The sequence below is a fragment of the Pelophylax lessonae genome (genome assembly GCF_965119305.1).
Source record: "Pelophylax lessonae genome assembly, chromosome: 2".
NCBI classification, from domain to species: Eukaryota; Metazoa; Chordata; class Amphibia; order Anura; family Ranidae; genus Pelophylax; species Pelophylax lessonae.
Window position 1 is genome coordinate 106,737,773 of NC_138769.1, and position 27,913 is coordinate 106,765,685.

The following is a 27,913-nucleotide window of genomic DNA, read 5'->3' on the forward strand; positions in this document are numbered from 1 at the left end:
TATTAGGACGGTGGCCTTTACACGCACAGGAACTTTAATGGCATCCCAGTCTTAGTCCGTAGGGTTCAATATTGAGCTGGCCCACCCTTTGCAGCTATAACAGCTTCAACTCTTTTGGGAAGGCTGTCCACAGGTTTAGGAGTGTGTTTATGGGAAAATTTGACCATTCTTCCAGAAGCACATTTGTGAAGTCAGACACTGATGTTGAAGAGAAGGCCTGGCTCAAAGTCTTGAAGTTGAGGTCAGGACTCTGTGTAGGTCAGTCAGGTTCCTCCACCCCCAAACCCGTGGACACAAACTGTCTTTCAATTCACTGAAGAGTTGAAGCTGTTATAGCTGCAAAGAGTGGGCCAACTCAATATTGAAACCTATGGACTAAGACTGGGATGCCATTAAAGTTCATGTGTGTGTAAAAGCAGACGTCCCAATACTTTTGACAATATAGTGTATATATATATATATATATATATATATATATATATATATATATACACGCACAGTATACAGTATGTGTTCAGATTTATATTTATACTGATAAATATGTAGGTGTGATCAGAAAAATTCAGTATACTACCTTTTCTTAGCTACTTCTTGTTCCACCAGTAAGAGTCTGTCATTATCATTTGGATCTCCTGAGATTCCAAAGTCCAAATATATTTAAAATGTGTCCACTTATACAGTTGATACCCTTACAACCTTCTGATGTTGAGTATTCAGATGTGCAGGATCATGTGTATGCTGCAGGAAATTGAACGGATTAGAGGCATTTAATGGATCAGCAAAGTTAAAACAGGTATATGAATACTCAAAGTTCCTATTCCAAATACAAAACAGCACTTTAATAGACATTAGTGAAACATAACATTGGTAAACCGTTGCTGAAAAGCAGTTCCAGACATAAAAGAAACCAGCTTCTGGCCTTCTGAAATGTTTGCACAATACATATGATGACAGTGGAAAAATGCCAGACATCATCCTGGTTAGAGCTGATGAAAGCTAAACCAGGGGGCAGATATAACAAAAAAAATAAAAAAGTGATTCTAAAGGTGCATTTATTTAAAATAATAAACATGTTATACTTACCTGCTCTGAGCAATAGTTTTACACAGAGAAAACCCAATCCTCCTCTTCTGGCGTCCCCCCGCTGGCGCTCCTGGCTCCTCCTCCCTTCTGAGTGCCCCCATTCCAAGCTGCTTGCTATGGGGGCACTTGTGTGGTCTCGCTTCCAATTGGGCTATGTGTGTTGACATATACAGTGCAGCCTAGCCCCCCCCCCCTCCTCACAGGATTTGATTGACAGCAGCAGGACCCAATGGCTCCTGCTGCTGCCTCCATTTCCAGTGTGGAGAAAGAAAGAGAGCAGTGCTGCTGCTCTCATGGGCACAGTGCTGGCTCAGAATCAAGCTCAGGTAAGTATTTAGAGGGGTATGATCACAGAAGGATTTTTACCTAAGAGCAGAGAATGCATTCGGGAAAAAAAAAACCTTCTGCCTTTACAACCACTTTATGTAGTTATGCATTATTAAAAATAATCATTATTTGCATTTTAAAAGCAATATGTGTTAATATAAACATTTAAATAGACAATCCCCTCACTCAGAGTGGGAGAGGAGTGGGCAGCACTAAAAACCAGTCAAGTATGCTGTAGTACTCATGTACTGACAAGGTATATGCTGACAGGGGGAGAGCAGAGTGATGACCTCATCAGTCTACTGCTTCTCCATCACTGTCCCAATCACAGATTGGAGGCACACTACAACTGTGTATATAGCTGTTTTCCTGGAGTTCAGCTTTACCCTCCCATTAGAGGTTTAAAGTTAATGTAACAGATTTAAAACTGTAAGATACCATACAGTGAGTTAATCAGCTAAACAGTAATATTGTAATTTTCACAGTTCATGTTTGTAATATATGAAACAGTAATAAAATCACTGCTTCTAACATGTACGTGTCCTATTCTAGGCATAGATGGGCAGATGTGTCACCAACACCTTCCTATCTCCAGTACCTGCTGCTGTCTCTTCTGCACCCCAGACAAGAAATGGAGCATAGAGTGATCCGTATCTCCTTCTCCTCCTCCGGACTGAGGGAAGGATCAACTAGGATACATAGAAACTTTCCAGCAGGCTGGACAGCCTCCGTGTGCAATATTGTGCATTTACTATGACAGAAACATTTGTAGAGGTATCCCTAAATATTCATTCCCTAAGTTATTGTCACACCAAGCCTTGAGATTAGTGCAGGATGTAAAATACCCGAACGTTAGTAGAAGATTACTCTTACTATAAAACATTGATCGTTTTTTGTAAGATAGTGTCACTTTAAGTTTGTGTTGAATTATTGCCTCTACCCCTTTCAAGAAATCTACTTCCGTCTGAATTAATACTCTTAAAATATCTGCAAATCTACCACAGTAGCTGCTTATGAAACAATAACACCTTTTATTTCACAGGGAATTAGGTAACCATTTACTTCAGCAGTCTGGCAGAGCGCATAAATCTGACAGTTTGTGAAAATCTTCTGCAAATGTCTAGAACTTCTGGAATTAAAAAGCCTGATCTTTAACTAAAGTGTTCTGTTTGCATGAATATTCGGAGCCTCTAACTGTAATATTATGTACAGTAATAAATCCAAGCATTGCTGTCAACACTCAGTGTTTTCCTTAAGTGCCAAATATGTCTTTGTCTTTATTTTAGAGGACAAAGTCACATTGAGGCTCAGTTTACACTGCCGTGACTTGAGATCTGACTTGTGAGACCCCCAAGTTGCATCACATGTGAAATCCCATGTTAGTCATTGAGAGCTGGGCAAAGTCGCAGCATAAGCTGCGCGACTTTCGGGTCACAGTAGTGTGAGCCGAGCCTAAAGGATATTTGTATAAGTATTTCAAAAAAGACAACACACCTGAAATAAAATCAGTTTGGCTAAAGGCCTAGTGCACAACCAGCAGGTGAATGGTGGGGCGTGCTGAGTGTACAGAAATGAATGATGGAGTGTGTTTAGTTTATAGAGGTGGACAGTGGGGTGTCCTGAGTGCTCAGATTTTCATGGTGGGGTGTTCTGAGTATATAGGCGTGTATGATGAGATCTGTTGAGTTTATAGATACAGTAGATTGTTTTAAAAAAGGCATGGGTTCTTTCGTAGATACACATAATATAACTAGATACAAATATTTATAGGTAAAGGTGATCCAGGGAATATCCAATTGCCTCTCGGGGAATCAGGAAGGAATTTTTTCCCCTGCTGGAGTATATTGAATCCAATTCTTCAACCAGACTAACTATGCAACTTTGGAGGTGCATGGTGGGGTGTCCTGAGTGTATAGAGGTGCATGGTGGGGTGTCCTGAGTGTATAGAGGTGCATGGTGGGGTGTCCTGAGTGTATAGAGGTGTATGGTGGGGTGTCCTGAGTGTATAGAGGTGCATGGTGGGGTGTCCTGAGTGTATAGAGGTGTATGGTGGGGTGTCCTGAGTGTATAGAGGTGTATGGTGGGGTGTACTGAGTGCACAGGAGATGCATGGAGGGGTGTGCTGAATGTATAGGTGTGAACAGTGGTTTGTGTGAGTGCATTTGTATGTATGGCTGAGTATATAGATGCGTATAGTGGGGTGTGCTAAATGTATACGTGTACATAGTGGGGGGTGCTGAGTGTATAGATGTGCATAGTGGGGTGTGCTGAGTGTGTAGATGTGCATAGTGGGGAGTGCTGAGTGTGTAGATGTGCATAGTGAGGTGTGCTGAGTGTGTAGATGTGCATAGTGGGGTGTGCTGAGTGTATAGATGTGTATAGTGGTGTGTGCTAAATGTATACGTGTACATAGTGGGGGATGCTGAGTGTATAGATGTGCATAGTGGGGTGTGCTGAGTGTGTAGATGTGCATAGTGAGGTGTGCTGCGTGTGTAGATGTGCATAGTGGGGTGTGCTGAGTGTGCAGATGTGCATAGTGGGGTGTGCTAAGTGTATATATGTGCATAGTGGGGTGTGCTGAGTAAATAGATGTGCATAGTGGGGTGTGCTAAGTGTATAGATGTACATAGTGGGGTGTGCTGAGTAAATAGATGTACATAGTGGGGTGTGCTGAGTATATAGTTGTGCATAGTGGGGTGTGCTAAGTATATAGATGTACATAGTGGGGGGTGCTGAGTATAAAGATGTGCATAGTGGGGTGTGTTGAGTATATAGATGTACATAGTGGGGGGTGCTGAGTGTGTAGATGTGCATAGTGGGGTGTGCTGAGTGTGCAGAAGTGCATAGTGGGGTGTGCTAAGTGTATAGATGTGCATAGTGGGGTGTGCTGAGTAAATAGATGTGCATAGTGGGGTGTGCTCAGGGCCGGTGCAAGGATTTTTGCCGCCCTAGGCAAAATAAAAATTGCTGCCCCCTGAAAAACATATTAGTTTTCCTGGCACTGCAGGACCCTCCCTCCATCTCCCCATCCCAAGTTGCTGAAAAACCCCTTCAGTGACTTACCTCTGTGATGGGTCAGGCTCCGCCTACTCTCCTTTGCCGCGCATGCACATTAGGTCTCCCCCGCCGGCTGACGTCGGCGGGGGAGATCTAATGGGCATGCGCGGCAATGGCCGTGCATGCGCATTTAACCTCCCCATAGGAAAGCATTATTCAGTGCTTTCCTATGGGCATTTTGGTGACCCTGGGGCCCTCACATAGCGTGGCTTGCTGTAACGCTTAGGCGGCGTACTAAATCCGGGTGCAGGATGCTGGCGCCCCCTGGTAAGTTGTGCCCTAGGCGGCTGCCTAGGTCGCCTTACAGGTAGCGCCGGCCCTGGGTGTACTGAGTGTATAGGAGTGCATAGTGAGGTGTGCTGAGTGTATAGGAGTGAATAGTGGGGTGTGCTGAGTGTATAGGAGTGCATAGTGGGGTGTGCTGAGTGTTTAGGAGTGCATAGTGGGGTGTGCTGAGTGTATAGGAGTGCATAGTGGGGTGTGCTGAGTGTATAGGAGTGCATAGTGGGGTGTGCTGAGTGTTTAGGAGTGCATAGTGGGGTGTGCTGAGTGTTTAGGAGTGCATAGTGGGGTGTGCTGAGTGTATAGGAGTGCATAGTGGGGTGTGCTGAGTGTATAGGAGTGAATAGTGGGGTGTGCTGAGTGTATAGGAGTGCATAGTGGGGTGTGCTGAGTGTATAGGAGTGCATAGTGGGGTGTGCTGAGTGTATAGGAGTGCATAGTGGGGTGTGCTCAGTGTTTAGGAGTGCATAGTGGGGTGTGCTGAGTGTATAGGGGTAGCATGTTGGGATATGGAGAGTGTATAGGGGTGAATAGTGGGGTGTGTTGTGTGTATAGGTATGCATCATAGGGGGTGCTGAGTGTACAGGGGTGCATGATGGGATATTTTGAGTATATAGGGGTGAATGGGAAGGTGTGCTTAGTGTAATGGGAGAATGGTGAGATGCCCTTTTCATACATGGTGCTGTGTGTGACATCCTCCTGACTGCTCCCCTGGGGTGCATGATGTGGTGTGTGATGTGTGTAGAGCTGCATTGTGGGGTGCGATTTATGTATAGCGGTGAATAGTGAGGTGTTGCTTAGTGTAGTGAGGGAAAGGTAAACATTTCTCCTGTACACTGTGTTGTACATGAAATACTGTAGACTGCTGCCTTCTGTATACTGTGCAGTACATTGCATACGCCAGACTGTTCTACTCTGACCGATGTGCTCTATATTATATACTCCAACCCGCTAATGATCACAGTGCTGTCTTATTGATAAGTAGAAATATGAATATGAATATCACTGGCTCATCCACATTTCTTCATTCAGTGAACGGACACACTTTTGCTAATTTTTGTATATACAGTCAGGTCCATAAATATTGGGACATCGACACAATTCTAATCTTTTTGTCCCATTACTTTTGGTCCCTTAAAAAGTGGGAGGCACATATACAAACTGTTTTAATTACACCGTTCACCTGATTTGGATGTAAATACCCTCAAATTAAAGATAAAAGTCTGCAGTTAAAGCACATCTTGTTTGTTTCATTTCAAATCCATTGTGGTGGTGTATAGAGCCAAAAAGATTAGAATTGTGTCGATGTCCCAATAGTTATGGACTGGACTGTATAACCATACACAGGAACATAATCTGGAACCTCAATGACTGTCTGTTAAACGATAAGAGCCTATGCACACTGGGCTATAAAAATACCTGTAAAAGCACCTCTATGTTAGCCAATGTGTCCACGCACACATAGTCCTTTACAGGTGTATAAGAAAAGGAGAATTTACAGGCTGAAAAAACAAAACATAACCTTAACCTGCATGTGCAGGAGAGGAGCATTCAAACAAAGAAAAATGCTTGACGCGCCTTAATGTGTTCAGGTGTATTTGAACATTAATGCATTCCAATGGCCAAAATAAATAAAACATTTTGACAAATGGAATACATTAATGCCTAAACGCATCTAAACGCTTGTACAATACACAGCTTTCTGATTGTTTCTTAGGCAGCTTTTTTCCTTTCAAGAAATAAAAGGCGTTCAGAGGGGTTAAGCAAACGTCTAGTTTGCATGAGGCCCATGAACCCCAGCAGATGCAGTTAAAGCGGTTGTAAACCTAAAATAAAAAAATAAAAAAAACAAAAAACCTGCAAGACAAAGGCATAATGAGCTAGTATGCATCGCATGTTATTTTCCAGGAAGCTCCCGGCAAGGGAAGCTGAAGGTCCGCCGGACCTTCAGAGCAAATGCGCCGCTTGCGTCAGCGGCTGCATGCACTGCAAATATCTCCTAAACCGTGCCGGTTTAGGAGATATTAATTGTACCTACAGGTAAGCCTTATTATAGGCTTACCTGTAGCTAAAAGTGAAAAAAAGCGGTATACTACCGCTTTAATGAAAACTCTGCCAAATACTTTTGGTCCAATGCAGGGAGCCCTCTGTCTTTAACAAAAAAAAAAAAAAAATGGACAAACACAAGACACTAAGGATTTTACTGCACCTTGCTCCTAATTTAATTTGAAACATTGGGACTGATACTTAAATCGGAAATTGAATTAAAAAAATGTGCCAATAAACATGCCACATAAATATAGATAACTTTGAAGAAAAAAAAAAGAATACTAAATACTTCACTGGTGCTTAAATAATAAAACGTATGCAGTTAATTCATACATTTAAAGTCCAAGTGCAAAGTGCTCCATACAAAGTTAAAGTGCGCATTAACTCCTCATTTTACCAATCCTACTGTGGGTTAATATCATAATTCCAGTGCTGTAAGTTCAGTGAAAAATAAATAATATGGAAAAAAGCAGCAATTTCTGATATATCCCATACAGAGATTCATACCACACTCCCAGTGCTGTCAATCCAACCACACAAGTGCTAGTAGAAAGTCCACAACTGCAATATATTGATTTTTAACAAAATGTCCAACATTATATATTTCTTAATCCGTGTGATTCAATATTTTTGTGTTTACAATGCCGTGCTCCACCCTTGTGCAAAAATGTCCGTTTTCCTTCAATATAGACCTATACTTTAATATAGGTCTATTTGCGCCTAATGGATATTCCTCTTTTAGGTTTACAGTCTTGTGTATATACACCATATCCTTCCTCTTCCACTCCTCTCCACAGTATATCCAACAAATCAGAGCTCTCTGAAGAAGTCATGTGAGCATGGGTGCAACATCTTGGACGGAGTCACTTCTGGTCATGGCCGAGACCGGAAGCCCTGGTGAGAGGACACTTGAATTGTTTACAAAGCCCATACACCCAGCTAAGGGTGTTTTTTTTTTTTTTTTTAAATGTGAGGGTGTTACTTTTTTTTAGGAATTAAGAAATCAGTTACAGTTTTACACTGATTATTATTGCTGGATATACTGTGAAGAGGAGAGGAAGTATATGGTGTATATACACAAAAGCGGAAAACTTTAAGTGGAATATCCATCAAGCGCAAATAGATATATGAAAGTATGTTTATATTGAAGGTGAGCGGCCATTTTTGCACAAGGGTGGAGCATGGCACTGTAAGCACAAAGGTTGAATCACATGCATAAATAAATAAATATATGCTACACATATGCACTGTCACTGTATTAATGACACTGGCTGGGAAGGGGTTAAACATCTAGGGCCATCAAAGGGTTAACTATGTGCCTAGCCAGTGTTTGTGTACTTTATGTGCTGCTTTTACTAAGGGATGTTGAGTGATTTTATTCCCTGCTTTGAAGGGAAGGAAAATCCACTAATTTCCCCCTGTCAGAACAGAGCTATGTCTTTTTTACATATGCAGAGCGCTATTCTGTGTCCCGACAATCGGAATGGATGTCGGCCGGCACCCACAGATCGGCTTCTGCTGTGAGTAATCACAGCAGAAGCAACTCGCCGGTGGTACGCACACGCGTGCCCATAGGGGAAGTTCAGAATCGCGTATATATAAGGAGGGCCGCCTTGTAGCAGTATATCTGCTATAGGACAGTCCTTAAGTGGGAAAGTAAGCACCAGCAAAATACTTAGTATTCATTTTTTTTCTTAATTTTATCGATATTTTTGCGACAAGTTTATTGGAGTAAGCACCACATTTTTTATTTCAATTTCTTATTTATATACACATGAGGACACATAGATTCAATGTGATCAGCTGCTTGATTATCTTTAATTATACATTTAATTAACAACTTAAAGTGGTACCGCATAAGATCCCGCTTGTATAGATACTTAAATTGGGCTTTAATTCTTCTATGTATACCGCAAAGCATTCTAGGAGCTATAGATAAACACATGTTAGCAGGACACAGGTTGTCTATGAAAGATCTAGTCTAGTCTTGCAGTCGGTATTTCAAGGCAGGAATGTGCACATGATCCATGTTTGCCTGTTTGGAAAACTTGACTTCCCCTGATGAATTGCACAAAAATGTAGAAAACATGAAAAAGTGAGTCATTTAGTTATCTATCCATCAAATAAGCTCCCGAGTAATATCTGACCTTAATTTCTTTTGGCAAAGGCTGAAACCAGACTGGCTGATCACCAGACTCGGAGTTAAGAATTCTGACATCAGGGTTACAGATGTTCATAAATATCACCAAATGTTTAAAAAACCACAATGCTGAAAATCAATGACAATAATCCGAGACAAGCTAATCAGTTTGATCCTGTCTTTAATTACTGGGCTCAATTTTTCTCTGTCTATTTGGACTATTAATCCAAATCTGACTTGTTTTGACTGCCCCAGTTGTACGTGTGCATAAACAAGGTTTGAAGTCCATGTAAAAAAACAGATTAAAGTGTTGGGAAGAGAGAATAGCAATTTTCGGCTTTGAAAAATAAACAGAGATTTCACCAGTAATGATGTCGACGATTTGGCCGAGGGCTAAGCCGGTTCGGAGATGGGAAAAATGTGTCTTAAAAGAGGACCATGTCGTATTCCTAGAAATGTTTTCATAATTGGATCTGCTGGTCCTTGGAGAAATGCACAGCCTATAGCACCGAGCAACACAAGAAAATGACACCCTTGTCTGATTCTATTTATTCAAGCTCCCGGCCAGTAAAATCCAAAAGTCAGGTTATGTCTGGAAACCCTCCAGGTGTTTTGTGTCTGGTTCAGCTTCAGTAAATAATAAAGCAGTATCCCAGAAATGACAGTAATGCTACCCATGATTGCAGGGTAAAATAAAGCTGGACTCCAGACAGATATAAAAAGACACATTAATGACAATTTGTATTAACCACTTAAGCCCCGGAGGATTTGGCTGCTGAAAGACCAGGGGGTATTTTGCAATTCGGCACTGCGTGACTTTAACGGACAATTGCGCGGTCGTGCGACGCTGTACCTAAACGAATTTGACGTCCTTTTTTTCCCACAAACAGAGCTTTCTTTTGGTGGTATTTGATCACCTGTGCAATTTTTTGATCATGCGCTATAAACAAAAAAAGAGCGTCAATTTTGCAAAAATAACAATATTTTTCACATTTTTTTATATGAAATTCCCCCCAAATTTTTTAAAATTTTCGGCCAATTTGTTTTATGCTACATATGTTTGGTAAAAAAAAATTGCAAAAAGCGTATTTTGATTGGTTTGCGCAAAAGTTATCGTGTTTACTAACAAAGGGAATGATTTTTGTCATTTTGTTGTTTTTTTTAACGCGCAATGGCGGCGATCTGCGATTTTTTTTGCGGTACTGCGACATTGGGGCGGACAGATCGGACCCTTGACTGACATTTTTGATACTTTTGGGGTTACCAGTGACATTTCTACAGTAATCAGAGCTATACATATGCACTGTTACTGTAAAATTACACTGGCAGTGAAGGGGTTAACTTTATTTAAGAGGGAGGGGCTGTGTGTGTCCCTAGGGGCATGACTCTAACTGTGATTGGCTGTGGCTTGAGCTGTAGGAACAATGATCAACGGTCCTACATAGTAGAACCGTATGATCATTGTTTCTACACAGGGGAGAATGACAGGCGGCTTGTTTACACTAGCCGCCTGCTTTTCTCCCTCTCCCCCGACGATCGCTGAGTGACCGGCGGACATCGGGTCCGCCGGTCACACGCGCGGGGGGGTCCGTGACCGCGCGGGAGCGGGAGCGCGCCGCCGGCGGCGCGCGCTCGCTCCCCAGAGCCTCACAGGCTAGTGACGTACCGATTAACAAGTGGTTAATAAACCATTACATAGTATTTTTTCATTCAACCAAAATAAGTATTTTAAATAAGACTTAAAAAATTACATTTTTATTAGTGTCAGTACTGGCTGTAGTTACACCCCAGGCTGAAGCCCAATTTATGGGCATACCTGAGAGGGAGGTACAGTCAGCACTGAAGCCACCTCCCCCCATTTGTTCTGCTTGACTTTGCATCCTCTGCCATATCTTCTGGGTGTTACAGAGTACACACAAAGCAGTCCACAGAAAACCTGCCTCCTCCTCTGAATGCTGCCAGGAACAAACTCTGCAGTTCTGTCCTTATGGCAGCCCTACAATTCCTCCACTGTACCCCTATGACAGCTTCATAGTAGTGAACAAACTTCTGTCTACTAAAGAAAAAGACCGAGCTGAGACCCACCTGCTCACCATCAACTATGCAAGGGAAGAGTGTGAGGAGATCTATTCTGACATCAAGTAATGCAGTAGCTGGCTTGTGTTGCTGAAGGCTTGGGTTTTTGTGAATGGCAGCGCTCATCTATAGTGGCTGTGACTCACAGAATAAGCTGACAGTTTCTATTCAACTCCCCCTGCAAATTTCATCCCCATCTGCTTTATTCAGCATGGTCTGATAGCAATGGGTGGGGATTTATATGACCTTGTACCCACTGCACAAGTTTCAGCTGGATCAAGTGTGATGTGCACCAAGTGACATTCTTTTAGTTTTAGCTTCTTTAAATCCCCTAAATAGGATTAGCAAGAAGGAACAAGCTGAAAAGAGAAGACAGTAGAGTGAAAAGAGAGATGACCTTATCAATCTCCTGCTACTCCTTCAATGTCCAATCAGTTGGCTGTCACAGCAGATGACACCATTGTATTGCTCGTCTGTAACTGTATGATGGGGCTGTGTAAATATCAGGACATAAAGTGGTTGTAAACCACAGACATGAAATATGAACAAAGCATAGCCATCTAAAGTGTGTACTTGTTGCTATCCAGGGCACTAAGTGTAATTTCTCCTTGCTGCCTCATTCCTTTGCTTTTATCATTAGTCCCTTCTGACAAGTTTCCCTGACACCAAAAGAAAAAAAGGTGACAGGGGAAGGATCTCCAGCACATAGCCTGTGATTGTCAGCCTCAGCTCTGTTCCTGTGTGCTGTGTGAAGGGGGGTGTGTCCCTTCCCTCCTATCAGCTCAAAGCTCTCCTTACTGAGCCCTGCAGAGTGTAACTACAGCTTCCCCCCTCACCCCCCCCCCCCCACACACACACACACACTTTCTGAAAGCTCAGACAAGCTGTAAAAATTCTGTACTTTGAACAGATGTTGAGAAGAGAAGACTGCAGATAAACAGGTAAAACTGATGGATAATTTGTTTAATCTCTGTGTATCACCTAAAGGCCAGGCACTTCACTGAGTATATGTAAGGATTTACAACAAAATTAATGAATAGAAATGCAAATCATTTGGCAAGTAGAGCAGCTCCCTTATATTTATTCAATATGTGTATTTAGCTAATTGTCTGGAGCTAAGTTTGGCCAATTATTGGGGTATGTTTTGGTGAAAAAAAAAGGAATTGTTGTGATACACTGGACAGGCAGGATGAATTTAACATCACATATAGTTTGCATATTTGTGCTTTATTTCTAGCATTTTGTAAGATTTGGCTATGTGGTTGTTCAGCCATATATTTTAAAATTAAAGACACACAAAGAGAACTAGCAAGCTTTAAAAGCCTGATTGTTAGTTGTATGTTCCACCCAGAATAGCTTTCTAAAAGCAAGCAATGCTCACAATTGCAAGCAATACAAAGAGAACAGGATACTTTTTAACACAAGTACATGGTAGTCACATATCAGGAATATGAAATGTTGAGGTAAAATATTCTTTAAGACTGGTGTTAACAGAAGTAAAATAACTAAAGCTGGCCACCGGGGTCGGGACAAGGGGTGGGCAGGAGGGACGGTTGCCCTGGGCACAATGGTTTATTGCAGGGATGGGGAGGCGCCTTGACCCCAACCCTAAGGGAAAGGGGGGGGGGCGCAGTTTGGCATCCCTGCCGTGGGCGCTGGATGACCTTGTCCCAGCATTGCTGGCCACACACATTAGGATTTCTCCTGCTCAGCCTTGCAGGCTCAATAGGAGAAATCACTTGATTCTTTAATCCATGCTAAATAGCGTGGATGAACAAATTTGTAGTGCTGGCTACTGAATTCTGATAGACGCAGGTGATGAGGAATGAATACACCTAATTGGGTGCAGGCACTGTTTTCTGCCTGGCTTCTTTGAAAAAAATCAACTGAAAAATCGACTTTTGTCAAACCGGGTGGTGCTGACAGGACAACCACCAAATGAATTTTGGATTATTTCAGCTGATTCAGTTCTTGTATGGAAAGTCCTTCCCCACATCGAGTTCTGGTGTGAACTGGCCCTATATGTAAGTTACAACTGCTAACATGTATTACCTCTGGACTCATTTTTCTACCAAGTTGTATCAAAGAACTGCTCTCACAGAGCGATATGAATGAAACGAACACATAACATTTATATAATAATTACAATACAATGGGAAACTGTTGTACACATTGCATGGATTTATCATATTACCACAAACTCCACATATTGTAGAGTTTCTGTTCTTGATTTTGCAAGGAATTAAATCAAATTTGAGGTACTGCAGAACCACTATTGTGGACTATTATATATATATATTGTGGGAGATTAGCTCGGTGGCGGGCGTGGATGACCCCTTGGGGGGGTTCGTTACACAGGGAGATAGCCGAGAAGTGGTTGAAAACAACAGTGTAAGGTTTTATTCTTGCAATTTTCTTCACACAAGTGCAAGCTTCAAAAACAGCTTAATTCAAAATAAACATAAATAAAATAAATCCTTGCCACTGTGGGCGGCTACCTTCTCACACACAGGAACCTACCTACGGAGTCTGTCTCCAACCTACTGTTGGGCAAACTTTGCTGATCCTACAGCAGACACTCAATAGTCCATGCTTTTTCTCTTCTCACAGCACATGTTCATTGGACTTTCCTTTCACCTAGAAAACATCCCTTTGTTTGTCTCTTCACACTCTTCACATAGCAACCATTCCTTTGCTTGTCTCTTCACATAGCAAACAGTGCATTTATTTCTTTCCACATAGAAATAGTCCAAGACCTCACCTTGAGTAGTCTTCAGTCTTAATTAATTTCCCCTTCACACAGGAAATGTCCATTGGTTTCTTTTCACATAGAAACGATCCAAGACCTCACCTCGAGTAGTCTTCACACTTGTTACCCTCCTCAGCGCACATCGCTTCAGGAGGTCTTCCCCATGCTCACACAGCTTTCAGGGGGCACACATCTGACTGTCCTCCTCTCCCCAGCTCACACAGCGTCAGGAGGCAGCAATCCTTAGACTTCCTTTGGACAAATTATAGAGGCCTTCATTTCCTCATTCTGAACAGCTGAATGGTTTTCAACTTCCTGCTGGCTATCTCTTCAGCCGACACCCTATAGTAATTGGTGAATTTTCTAAACCAGGTGGAAATGTATCTCCTGTCTGTGACTACATCCACAGATTTACCTGACTTCCTGTCACAATATATATATATATATATATATATATATATATACAATATATATATATATATATATATTAAAAATCTATCTAATCATTGAGGTGTTACTATTCAGACAGGATTTTACATTGGTGTCTAGTACAACTTTGTATCCTAGGTGGCAATGGTTTCCCAATATGTACTGGCCAAAGTCCCAACACTAGACTGGATCAAAGTCCAAGCGAAATGCTCTGATCCAATTTCCACTGGCGTATGGAAACATAGAACATCTTACTAGAGGCTTACAGGAGATTAAGGGTCATGAAATCTCATAATTGGGCTTTTCTAAAATATAAAACAGAAGAAAAATGTGGATGGAAATCCAGTAACAAAACATATTGATATTAATACAGCAATATTTTTTATGGTAAGTCGTGAACCTAAAATGAAGAAATGATTGTCCTAGTTGGCCAACTCATGAACCTGGAAGACATGAAGATCATGAGACAGCGTAAATAAGATTTTATTATGGCAACTCTGTCTAATGGAGAACAGCACTGAAAGTTGGAACAATAATTTGGTGAACATCCACATTCCGATACATCAACCAACTGTCAGAAAACACACCCTCAGCCCGAGTAACAATTCTTGATTTAGTATGTGGTAGGCTTAGTTAAGATTTAAGTAAAAAATAAAAAGCCAGGCTGCACCATTCTCCAACCCCTTTTGTAAGCTTTAGCTAAAGTAATTTTTTTTTTTTTTTTTTTCCAACCATACAGTGGTTGGAACACTTTGGACTCCCACTGACAAGTTTAATAAACTGTGGCTGTGTTTAGTTCACTGAGACTTCGGATCAATAACAAACACCTACAAGTGCCAGCACAAAGCACCCAATACCCATTGTAGTATACTGTGCAGATTGTGAACAACGGGTACGGTTTAGGGGAATAATTAAGCTGCTCACAAGCCCAAGAGAAGTGACAGTGCAAGTTTGCCTAATGGCTGATTGTCAAAAACAGAGTAGGCTTGGATTGCCAGAATGCACATGTATGCCAGTAAAATCAGGAGAAGGGAGCAGAACCAAACACATCCAGTGGCAATTGTCCAACGTCGGTATTGAACTTGATGTTGCTTAACTTTTTATATTGCAGGGCAGCTTGGTCCTTAAAAAACACTGATTATAAGGAGTTTCAGAAGCAACTTGATTTCCATTGCTGGACCTGGCACAGCCTACCTGCTAAGTGGATCTAACTTGCATCCTGACATTCAACCTGTTCTTATGGCTGTCCTGCTAAGCACATTTTAAAAGTTTGTGCTATGCTTACATTTTGAACTAGGGGCCAAAATACATACTAATGTGTTCAATGGTTCCAGAATCAACACTGTCCCTAGCAATAAACAAGTGATAAAGTGGCAGAGTTGTAAACAAATGACCGCTAATGTCCATGAGCAAAAAATAGTAGTCCCCTGCATATACCTTATATCCCGCCTATGCATCTCTCACTTGTACTGACATCTGAAATTGGTTACAGCAATGTCTTCAAATACAGGATCTCTAAACATATTCTCAAGGTTTGTTAGCAAAGCAAAGTTAAAGGCTGGCCCCTCCTCTGCCAATTCCTGCACTTTTTATTGGTCAGAAAGGCCATCAATCATAGTGTCGGGCCAATAGAGGAGTGCAGGATGCAGTGGGTAGTCTTTACAAGTCTACTGAACTTTTGGAATTTGCATACAGCCCTGGACTCTTGAGTAGACATTTGGAGTATGTTTTATCACTGCAATTTACTGTAAAATTAAACTCATTGTACTTTAAAACCTACTTCAAATCTACGTTTATAATTATTTTCTATAATACTATTTTCCAGGTCTCTTGTGATTCTTTCCTGGCCAGCCAAGGGCAGCTTTCAGTGATGCGCGACATTCAAGTAATGGTATTCGCTCAGCTCTCTGCAACACTGTACTGTTAGCACTGATCACCCTCCTGGGGTGGGTCCTCAATGCCTTGGACTTAAGCCCCGTACACACGCACCGATTGTTGGCCGTAAATTTTCGGCCAACGTCCGATCGGCCGATTGTCGGCTTGTTAGTATGATGCTTCCGACAACCGACTGCGACTTTTCGGCCGAACAAAATCTGGTGTGCATGCTATAAAATGTTTGTTGGCCTTCACCAGAACGGCCGATTGTTCGTCAGTCAGTACAGATTTCGGCCGACAAAAGTCAGATGAGCAAGACTGGGCATGCTCAGAGAAGAAAAAACACACGAAAAGTAGACCAGAACATGACATCACTTCTGCAGTTGGTTGTTGTTGGCCGACAAAATTCGTGTGCAGTCTAGAGCACATTTCAACCAACACAACAACACTGGACAAAAGACGGCCGATCGGTCGGCCAACAATTGGTGTGTGTGTACGGGGCTTTAGGTTGAAGAGTGGTGACAGTGGGACTGAATGGAATGCAGGGTGGGGTGAAGGGGGGGGGGGGGCGAACTGGAGAGGAGGTGAGAATTGCTCTAAAAGCTGCTTTTTTGCTTTCACGGGTATTGACCTATACAATTTCAATATAAATTTGAAAATCTTTTTAAAAGGATTGTAAAAGCAACTGGAAGTCAAAGAGTCTTCTTTGGTTTAGCTTGCATCAATGTTCTCCCTGGAATGGGTGGAATGGGACTTTGACTTCTGAACTACTGTTGCAAGGGCAAAATAGAAAGTGCTGTACCCATAAAAATAATGAAATCCGACATAAACTTCCAGATCTACAGAATAAGGGCAATGAACTACAGCAACAACTACATGAAACAGGGGAGCACCTGACTGTCAGACCCCTCATATACATTTTCTGGTGTTATGTTTAGTGTTGGCTGGAGGGCAACTTGAACTATTACTGGTCTCATCACTTTTTCTTGGTGACATATTTGCTTTAAGGGTCGATCCAGTGTCGCCATAGAAAAAGAAGACCATTTTACTATGCTTCTTCTGTAAAAAAAAGGTGTCTAGGAATGCATGACTGAGACCTGCATAACTATGTCCTACACTATGTGGAACTATCCTTAAAGCGGAAGTACAGCCTAATACCCTAAATTCTCCCCTGCAATCATTAATGTGAGCGGAGTTCAGCCTTTTGTGTCAAAATGAAAAAATCCCAGTTTTTCTACCTTTATTTTGCAGTTTTCAGTGCTGTCACATGACTTCAATTCTTCTTCCTGCTGAGTCCAAGAGCAACAAGTGGGTGTGGTTACTGAAAGCTAGTGACATCACTTCCAGGGAGGGACACTGTTTCTGTGTAGCCAGTAGGCATATACAGAATGGGAGGAGCTGATCATAGGTTCCCGCCCAGTGTTCTTTCATCAATATGGATGCATTGTACATTCTAATTGATTTCAATGGCACCTGTTCCCATCTTTGCGACTTTGAAAATCAGCGACCTAGAAAAGGTACCTGCTCTACTTTGATGAAACTTTTGATGCGACTTTGATCCAGAGAGTGTAAAGTTGGACTAAAGCTGCACTCCAAAGTCGCACTCTAGCCTAGTGGCTACGCTTCCACAGTATTTGACTCTTAAGTTGTGTGATTTAGAGTGTGACTTTGAGTGCAGCTTTGATCCAACTTTACACTCTCTAGATCAAAGTCACATTAAAGTAGTGCAGGCACCTTTTCAATGTCGCTGATCTTCAAAGTGGCATAGATGGGAACAGGTGCAACTTGTCATGAGACTTTGTGTGTCTAAAATCGCATGACAAGTGGCACTAGTAGAAACGGAGCCTATAACTCATTACTCACATGTAATGAGCAATAGAAATCGATCTGTATCCTTCTAAACTTTCAACAATGTTCCTTTGTACGTTATTTTTTTTACATATTGCACCGGTCACGTGACCCCCCCCCCCTTCCTCTATCTCTCTCTCTCTTTTAGGATAACCCGCTAGCCTAATTGAGGTTATGAAGACAGGAGATCATGTTCTTTGAAGGATGGGAGGGATGGGGGCGGGGCTGGGCAGGTCTATGCATGCCTGTCTAAGAAAGACTGACAACCTTTTCAGGCTGTGAAAGACAGCTTAGCAAATTCAAATAAAGGGAGATAGCATTGTCAGTGAGGAACAGGAAGGAGCTGTTTGTTTAGTTTAGATAAGAATTTCTAAGCTAGACAAGCATCTGGCCAGAAGATGAATAATATCAAATATAACGGTTTTAACATACTATTAATAGGAAAAATTTCATTTTTGACTGGAGTTTCCCTTTACATTCCCCATGTTCATCATATTGGATTGCTTGATATGATGATGATCGAGATCCACCAATGCCGAGTAAATTCAAAAGAGGAGCACTTACCCATTAAGGCAGGATGATCCCTTGATATAGATGTGATTTGATTGAATCAAGATCCCCATGTGTATTGTGTTACTTCCCAAGGACAGCAGTTTTTTGGGGAGGTGAGGCAAAAACTTTTGTGAGGTGAAGGACACTTGGTGAATTTTCAGTACTCATTATTCTTTTTGCACTGCGTGGGGAAAGTCAGCACTTTCTTTTTTTTTTGCGTTATTGTTTTGGACAATGGTTTGATTCATCTCATATAGACCTTTAATTATACATTTTGTGTTATCTCTGCAGATTGAGTTATGTACAGATTTATTTTGCACCAGCACTTTCTGAACACTTGATGTATTTTTTTGCAGATATATTTATTTTTGCACTATGATAGATTGATTTATTTAGATTGATTTATTTATTTTCAATTTGCACAGACATTGGTTTCGCACTACACAAGTGTTTGAGCGTGGTCATATTTTTTTTTTTTTTTTTTACATCCACACATTATTAGAGGAACTGAATTTATTCTCTTTTGAGAAGAGGAGATTAGGGGGGATATGATTAACATGTATAAATACATAAGGGGTCCATATAGTAAACTTGGTGTTGAGTTTTTTGAAATTTAAGGTCATCCCAGAGGACAAGGGGGCACAGGAAAAGAGATTTTGTCTCCAAAAATTGTGGAATAGACTCCCTCCAGAGGTGGTTCTGGCCAGCTCACTAGATTGCATTAAAAAAAAAAAAAGCCTAAGTTTAAATAATATAACTGGGTACTAATATTTAACGGTAACGTTGATACAGGGAATATCAAATTGCCTGTCGGGGGATCAGGAAGAATTTTTTTCCCCTGCTGTAGCAAATTGGATCATGCTTTGCTGGGATTTTTCGCCTTCCTCTCGATCAACTGCGGGTATAGGATTGTGTATATGGGATTGTATGGTTGGGTTTTCTTTACTGTTTTTTGTTTTTTATTGGTTGAGCCAGATGGACTTGTGTCTTTTTCCAACCTTACTAACTATGTAACTATGTGTTCATAGTGACCGCAGCTTAATTTATTTATTCAATTTTTTATTTTGTTTATTCATCACATTTCTGTGGTGTGGATTTATTTATATTTATGTTAAACCTGACTCTTATTTTTGGTCAAAATAATTAAGGTCTTAATAATTAGTATTAGTACTGAGTGAAGTGCTCACATCACAATAAGAAAGACATCAATAAAAGCGGACTTTGTAGTACAATGCCAGATTTGCATATGCTGTCTGGGCCCCCACCACTGTATAAATCACCTTTTAACAATAGCTGTAAAAGTTACCTGTAATAAAAACAATGTATAGTTATTCCTGTTTTCTGCCTAGCTGGGTATGAGAGCTTCCTTCTGAGAAGATTCTTGGGGAATACAGTCCACTGCAAGAGTATCTGGCTCTATATTCCCCAGGTCCTATCCAGAAGGAGAGTGACGTCACCCTAGCCTTGGTGCCACAGGTGGAAGACAGGGGTATGTGAATGTGAATCTTTTTTTTTTTTTTCATACCAGGTACCTCTTATATTTACTGACATCAGATTTTTTCAGAGGGAGGAAGCTATTACAGTATATACAGACCTTGCATTTTACTGAAATGCCTCCTGTAAATGTTCATTAAGTTCTTCCATTGTTTGCATCCAGCCAATATAAGAGCTCATATTTCACATGTTCTTGATTACTTAAAGTAAATGTTTCAAATTCAGTAAACATTCCTTGGACAGATCAATAATGCATTTCCAAATCCTCTACAAATAAATTTGGTAATGTTTTTAGAATTTCTCAGTATTTGATGTCTAATCCCTAGATTATCCAAACACATATCAAATACTAACAGACTTGAAACAACTGAGAATGCTAAACACATATGTCCAATAAGATAAAGGGATCATAACGGAAAAGCAGTGGGGGCCAGATGGCCAATATTTCACCAGACAATGGTGAGATTTTCTTTCCTGCAACCTGTGGAAAAAGAAAAGTGCTCGATTCCTCCATCAACACAATTGGGGGACAGGGCAAAACACTAATCCCTCCCGTGGCGCTATTGTGTTCTCCTGGTGGAGGAAGCCGTCCGTTCCCGGGAGAACACACAGTAATTATTGCTAGAGGCTTAAGCTGCTGGCAATAATTACATAAAAATCTGACAGGCCTGTTGTACCCAAGGTAATCAATCGATCAACTTGGGTAAAATCGGCCTGCCCATATATGGAGCCGGTTACTGCCTGAACCGCCCTGAGATTCGAACGTCTATGGCCGGCTTTAGCAAAAACAATAGAACAGGAATAAAGAGGAGAGAGGTGCCAAGGATCCTTATAGTGTAGTAAGTGGTGTTTATTAAAGCCGGCCATAGACAGCTTGAATTTCGACTGGTTCAGTAGAGGAAGAAATCGCACCATCTATGGCCGGCTTAAGAAAGATTTAAAAACAATAAATATGCACTCACAGATGTGGAGCTAGGCAAAGCATATCTCCAAACAGGACCAAGGTGGATGGATGGGGCAGCTGTGCGTACACAGGATTTAGAGCTGCTTGGACGCTGTAGCCTGTACACCTGCCCCATTAGGGTTATTAAAAATTCAATTTCTTAACCCCCAGTGTTCTGCATTGGGAGAGAGTGCCACAAACATTTTTTCTTTATCAATATTTAGCAATACTCTTTAATTCTCTGGGTTCCTCTGTTTAGAGACTATAGCAAACCAGAACAACAAACTTCTCTTATATGCTAATAGACAAGAATTGGGCTGCACTATATCTTCTGACCTGTGCCATTTCTTTAGGTTGCCAAGGGCCCATTGTGGACTAACTTGTCCCCTATTGGCTCCAAGCAGTCCTCTTGGGGAGACCAGCAACTCTTATTGGATGCCATAGTCCCATGAGCTTTGGGCAGCCTTTATGACAAAGAAGTGCTCAAAATCCAATTTTTTTGGCATTTAGAGTGCCCTTAAGCTGTGAGTATGTCAGGGACAGAGCCCCACTGGTTAGGAAGAGATTGGATTAGAGATAGGGAGAGGTACCCGATGAGAAGGGAAAGAGTAGGCTCCACTTATTGGGTTTCTCTTCTGCCAACTCCCTGGAAGTGTTTCTCTCCGGCCGTCAGATAATGAAAAGGACTTTGGGGATTGCAGGGTAACTGAGTAATCTTATACTACCTCCAAGCAAAGTATTGCTCGGGCTTTCTGTGGTCTCCAAGCTCATGTTGTATCACTACTGAAAAAGAGCCTTGCTTATAGACATTACCTTTTCTGCCTACTGCAATATATGGTATGTAGTGGCATTGCTGTAAACTGCCCTATTTCTGTGATCATTTAATTTCTAAAATATAAACAACGTTTAAGCATTTATGCGCATTAAATATTTAAAAATCTTGGCTTCACTGGTTGGACCCCACCTACATGCTCCTGTTTGGGCTGTTAAAAATACCATTAAAAGTGTTTAGATATATATGTTCACTAAGTGAAAAATATGTACACTTACTGTATTTTCACAAAGAGCATCCTAGGTCGTGAGATAAGGATAGAGGGAGAGATTTGGTAGTTTAGCAAAGGACGACTGGGCAGGGCTGACACAATTTAGTCCACAAAAAATTGCAATGAAAATCAAAAAAATGAAACTGCTCTTGTTGTTGTAAATAGGTGAAAAGTAGAGAAAAGCTTCTTCTTGCACAATATGAGATATAAGCACAATATAAAAATAAGTGCTGTGCTATTCTGCCAGTTTTCCCACACATACAAGGACAAAAAAGAGGCAAATGCTCCAAAGAGTGTAAACCGGTAACTAAAAAATGTATTAAATCAAATCTGCACTCACATATATTCTTGCTGTACAAAACAATATTCAGGACCCCGATGGGTATAGCTTGCCTTGTGTATGATGTATGTGTGAGAGACCTGGCGGAGATCCTTATATGAGAATGGCGGAATTCCATAGCGAAATTGACATCAAGGCATTGCTGTGAATTATCCACATCTTGACTACTCATTAAATTGGGCATCATACTCCTTCTCATAAGCCTTTATATATGACACCAGAGTGACATGGAATTTATAAAGAGAAGCACTGTGGGTGATCAATCTTTTGTATGGACTGTTATCACTACATTACGGACTGTATGCATTCACCTATTGTTATTCACATATTTTTATTTAATTATGTTTGCCTCATATTTGTTTACACTGATATCTAGATTTATTTTGAATAGCGCAGCACTTATTTTTATTTGATTTACTAATTATATTTTATAATGCATAAAAAACTTGCATGATATCTAAAGGGATAAAACACAGGCAAATGTGCATATATTGAAGAGATATACTGCATTTTGTTTTTTGCCCTGACATACATTTTAAGGATTTTTACTTTTTACTAGAAATGGCAGGGCAATCGTCAACTGGTGGTAGTAACATCATAAGAAGTAGTAAAATGTATCAGAGTACAAAGAAAAATGGCCAGCTGTGTGTTAAAGTACCCCTATGAGTTTCTAATAGAGCCTAGCTGGCCAGGTGGCATTATTGTAAGAGGTCATGCATACAGGTGGGGCCAGAACAATAAATGTAAAACTGAGCCAAAACTTTTTGCGCATAGCTCCTCTTTAAAACTGTAGCTACCACTGCAACTTAGCAATCACCATAATTGTTAAAAAAAAAAAAAAAAAATTTAACATTGCTCTTAACAAGTGGATACATCTCCAACCCAACATAATAAATGCAATCCTAAAAATATGTAATCTCTGAGGAATAGAGCACTTTGCAGGCCGCCATGTATTGGTATGCAGAGCATGGCTCGCTCTCTACCAGTATGATACAATAAATCAGCACTAAGCTCTCTGCCCGCTCCACTCAGGTCTTTCATTTCCCCTTGTCCTCCCTGCAGTTATAAAGGAACCATATCAAGTGACAAAGCAGCGGGCACAATTCTGCAGATTAATCTGTTTTATAGGAGTCATTAGCAACTTATCTACAGAAGAAACTCCCTTCTGTTAGAGTCTACACTGCATTTCTGGGGTTTTTAGTTTGGGGGGTCTCATCTGGGCACAGAGAAGCATGGTGCTGTATGGATGCCAGGAAAAACTTGACAAAATCACAAAATCCCTTTAGTATTATTTTTCTCATGAAAACAAATCTAGAAGTGATGAGCTGCCAAAATAAGAAAGTAACATTATTTCTGCAAGCGACTGACATTCCAATGACAATACCTACATTTCTGAAAAATATAAATGATAGAGGAAATAAAGAATGTTTGACATTTTTCCTGTTATTAGTAAAGGTTTTAGACTGTTCCTATATGGAGGACTGTCCACGCAGACTATGTAATGCCACTGAAAGTACAATGGTTTCTTCGTTTCTTTCTCCTCTGCTTTTAACATAATATAATGCTTAACAGAATAGTGTTACTTCTAATCAAACTTGGTCCCTGAGTGTACACCAAATGAATCTACTCAACAACTGGCGTTTCTCAGCTTCTTTGAATGGGACTATGCCATGACAATAAAGACTGAACTTAAAGCGGAGTTCCGGCCTCAAAAAAACATTTTCAATAAAAATACCCCCGGGACAGTCAGGGCTAGTGTATTTCAGCAATGATAGCCTCTGAACTGTCCCCGGGTTCACTTACCTTTTAGAAGAAATACTTACCTTGAAAATGTCTTGTCCAGCACTGCCATCTCAGGTGTGGGCAGCTGAAGCCAGAGCGTTCTCTTCGGTGTCCTCTTCGGGTGACGTCGGAATCCCAGAATGCCCTGCACCGGCCCTACTCGTCACTTCCGGTGCAGGCGCGTCATCCCTGCACAGCTTCTGGGCATGCCCAGAAGCTGTTTAGCAGGGAATGACGCACCTGCACGAGAAGTGAAGAGCAGGGCTGGTGCAGGGCATTGATTCCTGGGAGCGATGATGTTCAGCTCCCAGGAGTCAATGCAAGCAGGAAGAGACGGCACGGGCTGAGGCCGCAGAGGGAGAAAGTGGAAGGAAGGTAAATATATTTTCTTCAAAAACAAGGTAAGTAAATAAAAAAAAAATCGTGATTATCCAATCATTTTTCAGGTTACTTAGAGCAAGCGGATGTCAGATTTTCATTTTGAGGCCAGAACTCCGCTTTAACTCATTGGGCTTCCACCCCCCCCCCCTAAAAAAAACCCGGAGCAAATAGCTGATTAGGATGTGTTTTAAAATATTAATAAAATAAAAATTAAATTCACAACACACGTACTGTACATAAATCTAACATATGTCTATGGACCTGAATTCAAACAATGGTATGGAAACAACATTGTAAGGTAAGACAAGATGAAAAAGATCAGACAAACAGTTTAAAGTTTAAAGATAACGTTTACATTTCTACAGGATAATGTTTCCCATGCTTTCAGTTAATATGATCAAATTCCCCTTCAGTGCTTCCATTTTTTCTGCAAACTGGTGGGCAAGCAACTCATACAAAGCAGTGGTACTGTGTTGATTCACAAAAATGTTGTAGCAGAAAATAATCATGATGCTACTTCTGGCATGCTAGGGATTGTTGGACCTTGGCTTTCAAAAGCTTCATAATGGCTCTTGAAGATGAATGGTAGGGTATGGGTCAATGCAATAACAAATAGGTGACCAGTATGCATCTTATCTTTAATACTAGAATTCCTTTTTTGTTTAACAACTTATCCATAGTTTTAGTCACTTCTATCTTATATAACAATATGGCCATACATTTATCACTGTTATTGCATATGTAGAAGCTCTACTTAAAACTCCCGTGGCATGGTTTGGTTGCTAATCTGGCATTTTTCAAAAGGGCAAGAGTATGAGGTCCTGTGAGCTGCTCAGCTTCAAATGACCTAGTTTCTACTAAACAGTAACCTTCACTACAGTCTATACACATTGCATAGTATTCCCAGTACTGTAACCTGTTGCATCATATAAATGCTAACTAGTGACATTTACTATCAGAAGTGGCCTTTTCAATGGAAAAAATCAAGATGAATAAAATGGAGTCCACACTACGGCAATCTGAAGGTCTACTGAGAAGGTTAGTGGTAGAAGCACCCCCATATATTTATCTGCACTGAAACCTACTATTATTTATGTTTTTTAAAGAAATCTTTAGCAAACTTGAGACAAAATGAATACACTCGCGTAATTGTGATGGCATTTGCAAGCCTATATATAAAATTGCTTCTCAAAAGACACCTTTTCCTGATGGTTGACATTCCTATTCACATTGAACATAGCTTGTATTGCATGAACTGTTTAGGTCTCTTCAAGACCAGAATGTAGATGCATTTTTACTGCTATGGTTATAACAGAGAATAACTTTTTGAAGGATGATTGGACATTTTGTGCCCACAAACATTTCTCCTAAATTACCCTATTTTGCCTATTTTAGCATAAAGGACAGGATTTTTTTTAAAACCCCAATTCCAAAAATGTTGGGACGCTGTGTTAAATATACATCTCATAAACCAATAATATATTCACAATAGAAAATAGAAAACATATAAAATGTTTAAACTGAGAAAATGTACCATTTTAAGAAAAAAAATAAGGTAATTTTGAAATTAAGGGCAAAGTTGGGACAGGGCAACAAAAAGCTTGCAAAAGTGGTACTAACAAGGAAGAGCTGGAAGAGCATTTTGCAAATAATTAGGTTGATTGGCAACAGGTCAGTAACATTATTGGGTAAAAAAGGGGGTCTTAGAGAGTCAGAATGTTTCAGAAGTAAAGATGGACAGAGGTTCACCAATTTTTGAAAAGCTGCATCTAAAAATTGAACAATTTCAGCATATTGTTCCTCAACGTAAAATTGCAAAGACTTTAAATATATCATCATCTACAGTACATAATATCATCAAAAGATCCCTAGAATCTGGAGAAATCTTTTTGCACAAGGGACAAGGCGAAAACGCAATATTGAATGCCTGTGACCTTCTGGTTCTCAAACGGCACTGCATTAGAAACAGGCATGATTCTGTGATAGACATTACTGCATGGGCTTAGGAATACTTCCAAAAAATACTGTCTTTAAACACAGTTTTCCATGTCATCCAAAAATGCAAGGGAAAGCTCTATCATGCAAAGAAGAAGCCATACAATATCTGAACATGATCCAGAAATGCCATTGTCTTCTCTGGGCCAAAGCTCATTTAAAATGGTCTGTTGCAAAGTGGAAAACTGTTATGTGTTCAGGCAAATTTAAATTTGACATTCTTTTTGGCAACCATGGGGAGGAGAGGGACCTTTTGGGTTGTTATCAGCGCTTAGTTCAAAAGCCTGCATATCAGATGGTATGGGGGTGCATTAGTATGTATGGTATTGACAACTATATAAAAATGCACCATCAATGCTAAAAGATATTTTCAAGATTAAGAGCAGCATATTCTCCCATCCAGATGATGGCTGTTTCAGGGAAGGCCTTGCATATTTCAGCAGAAGGATGCTAAACCGGACACTGCATCTATGAAAAAAGAATGGCTTTATTGAAGAACAGTTTAGGTTTAAGTTAACAAGTGGCAGAGGAGTTGGTGTAGTAAGGAGGGTTTCGGGTTCCTGGAGAACACGGCCGGCTTCTCAGTCGGCTACCGGCTCTTTAGTAGGGACGAATTGCACCTAAATGGGGAGTGTGCAACCATACTGGGTGGGAAGATGGCCAACAAGTTAGAGGGGCATTTTAACTAGGTGATGGGGGGGGAGGGTACAGATGTAGAATTAGCCAGTGGGGAGCAAGGTTCAGCGGGCACAAATGAGGACGTTAGCGGTAGGGTGTTCAGAGTTCCTAAATCTAAGGTGGGTAAGGGGAAGGATCAAAAGAGCAGCCTAAAAACAACATCAAACGAGGATATAGTATGCATCCGGTCAAAATTACGAGGTTTGTATACCAATGCTAGAAGCCTGGCCAACAAGATGGGAGAGCTGGAGCTGCTGATGTATGAGGAGGACTTTTTTATTTTTTTTTTATTTTATTTTGTGGGGATTACAGAGGCTTGGTTCGACAGCTCTCATGATTGGCTGGTGACCATTCAGGGGTATTCCCTTTATCGCAGAGATAGAGAAGGTAAAAAAGGGGGAGGGGTATGTCTGTATATTAAGAACAGTGTACAGGTAAATATGAGGGATGATATTAATAATGGAGCTATGGATGAGGTAGAATCCCTGTGGGTAGAACTTCAAAGGAAAGGCACTATGGGGAAAGTAATATTGGGCGTATGCTATAGGCCCCCCAACCAGAGGGAGGAGGGGGAGGCGTACCTCCTTTCACAGATTGGATTGGCAGCAAGGATGGGAAATGTCATTATAATGGGGGACTTTAATTATCCAGATATAGACTGAGCAGAAGGAACCACGCATTCATCCAAGGCTCGGCAGTTCCTAAATGTTTTGCAGGACAATTTTATGGGTCAGATGGTAAACGCACCGACAAGAAACAATGCGGTACTAGACCTACTGATTACCAACAA

At 40.9% G+C, this 27,913-nt stretch overlaps 1 protein-coding gene across 3 annotated transcripts in view; it reads right to left on the reverse strand.

Moving 5' to 3' along the window:
* COL8A1 (collagen type VIII alpha 1 chain) overlaps positions 1–27,913 on the reverse strand; it is a gene marked incomplete at its 5' end in the record, with an annotated part of 146,397 nt that overhangs the window by 76,956 nt on the left and 41,528 nt on the right. Inside the window, one exon of one of the 3 annotated variants that reach the window (XM_082245487.1) lies at positions 572–642. The exons of 1 other annotated variant lie outside the window; for it this stretch is intronic. Of the gene's footprint in view, positions 1–571; positions 643–27,913 lie in introns of those variants that run through there. One more of the 3 variants, XM_082245488.1, reaches the window with a different exon arrangement.